General features: G+C 43.2%; 1 non-coding gene across 1 annotated transcript; it reads right to left on the reverse strand.

Annotated features, from left to right (window-relative positions):
- Positions 1–244: 244 nt before the first annotated feature.
- Trnat-ugu (transfer RNA threonine (anticodon UGU)) lies at positions 245–319 on the reverse strand. Its single transcript has one exon. It is a non-coding gene; the product is annotated as a tRNA-Thr (tRNA).
- Positions 320–2,528: the final 2,209 nt, after the last annotated feature.

The raw sequence follows: 2,528 nt of genomic DNA on the forward strand, positions 1-2,528 counted from the left end.
ATAGGGTACCCTGAGCTGTGTGTAGCAATAACGCACACACTAGTTATTATGGAAAGCAAATTTACACTAAACTCATACTAATAACAGCTACACTCAAGATCTTTACTGAAACCAATACTGAAATGTTACTGCTAAAGTGCCGAACTAAATTTGGCCATGAGGGACTTATGAAATGATAATTAAATCAATACCCTAAGTTGTCGACAGGCGTTGATATACATCAACGGGGGCAGTTGAAAATATGTGCCCCGACCGGGACTCCAACCCGGGATCTCCTACTTACAAGGCAGACGCTCTATCCACCTGAGCCACCGAGGGCACAGACGAAAGTGCGACTGCAGGGATTTATCCATTGCACGCTACCCGTGAGACCCACATTCCCAACTTAACGCCCACACACTACATTCGTAGTGCCCCTGCCCATTACACTCATTACTCGCGGCAGAAAGTCTTACTGAGTCCCGTAAGAGCAAGGACAATGCGTGTTGATCCGCACAGAAGGTCAATGGGTGGTTAGGCTTAACTATATGAGGATGGTATCTGTTCTTTAGGACATGTCAGAAAGAACAGATACCATCTTCATATAGTTGAGGGACTTCTGTCTTAAGTGACATGTAAAACCGCAAATAAAGATAATTAATATCATCATTACACTGTTTATACTCCAATTTCCTTAGCAGCAGTAATAGTTCAGTTATCTTTCTAATATGAGAAGAATGTGATGGGGACCCATAAACTAGCATAATGTCTCTAGTCAAGTTCTATGATTATTTCAGTAGAAAAGACTAATTCAAACCAAGCTACACCTTAACTTCACTTGGAGTAGTATATGATCTACTTTGCAAGGCAAAAAATCAACACTGAGCTCAATTAACTTAAAAAAAGGAATCTTTCATTATAGGAGTCAAGACACCACTATAATTTTAAGACAAGCTAAACTTATTTGTCTCCTTTTTACCACCTGTGAAGCAGGTATTTTAGACAACAACATTTATACAATTTGGCTCTGTATTCTTGCAAAACTATAATTTGCAAAAACTGAGAGTACTCCAGCAAAATCCTATCTGATTTCACTTTTGTGATTTTAGCTTTAACTTTTGCTATTCATTTCACATTTGACAAACAAAAAGATACCACTTTAGAACATTTGAAAACAATAATAGTTCATTGAAAACAGGATACTCGATTTTAGTAGCACTAAGGAGAGGGCCCTGCAAGGGCTGGTGATCAGGATAGAAGATACGGTTCCGAACACAGATTTATAGCATTTGGATTATTATTAAAACCACTCACACAAATTAATTGGTCCATGCCCATATACGTATCAGGATGTATGAAGCTTGTGAAGCAGTGTCGAAGTTTTGCTGACAAGCGACATGGTGGTAACTGTACTCACGGCTCTTGAGGTTCGAATGCTCTATAAAATCTCTTCTTGGTGTCGAATTTTCAACGTATTACAGCCATTCCTTTTTGACGAGAATACCCAGCCAGATCCACATCCGAGAAAAAATTCCTTGCAAAGCAGCTCCCAATTCCCTCTCTAGGCACCGTCGAAGTGTACCGTGCTACGGCAGGCCACTAACTGGGCACGGTTCCCACCAAGGAGCCGCTCAGTTCGACCGCCAAAACCACCTTTTACATCGCGCCATGCCACTTCCTTTGCGGAGGGACCTCACTACATCTTTTACATTTTACAATACAAGTGCCCTAAGCATGAACCAGCTTTGAATAAGCACTGTCTTTCTTATAAACATACACATATAAAATTTATTATTTTAACAAATCATTTGCTTTTTTCATATATACATTACAAAACTCTAAATTTCCTGTCACAAATCAATGACACAGGATACACACTCCATAAGTGCAGCTACACAGTTGCATAATACACTCCTGGAAATTGAAATAAGAACACCGTCAATTCATAGTCCCAGGAAGGGGCAACTTTATTGACACATTCCTGGGGTCAGATACATCACATGATCACACTGACAGAACCACAGGCACATAGACACAGGCAACAGAGCATGCACAATGTCGGCACTAGTACAGTGTATATCCACCTTTCGCAGCAATGCAGGCTGCTATTCTCCCATGGAGACGATCGTAGAGATGCTGGATGTAGTCCTGTGGAACGGCTTGCCATGCCATTTCCACCTGGCGCCTCAGTTGGACCAGCGTTCGTGCTGGACGTGCAGACCGCGTGAGACGACGCTTCATCCAGTCCCAAACATGCTCAATGGGGGACAGATCCGGAGATCTTGCTGGCCAGGGTAGTTGACTTACACCTTCTAGAGCACGTTGGGTGGCACGGGATACATGCGGACGTGCATTGTCCTGTTGGAACAGCAAGTTCCCTTGCCGGTCTAGGAATGGTAGAACGATGGGTTCGATGACGGTTTGGATGTACCGTGCACTATTCAGTGTCCCCTCGACGATCACCAGTGGTGTACGGCCAGTGTAGGAGATCGCTCCCCACACCATGATGCCGGGTGTTGGCCCTGTGTGCCTCGGTCGTATGCAGTCCT

The sequence above is a fragment of the Schistocerca cancellata genome, chromosome 9, assembly GCF_023864275.1.
Source record: "Schistocerca cancellata isolate TAMUIC-IGC-003103 chromosome 9, iqSchCanc2.1, whole genome shotgun sequence".
In the NCBI taxonomy this organism is placed as follows: Eukaryota; Metazoa; Arthropoda; class Insecta; order Orthoptera; family Acrididae; genus Schistocerca; species Schistocerca cancellata.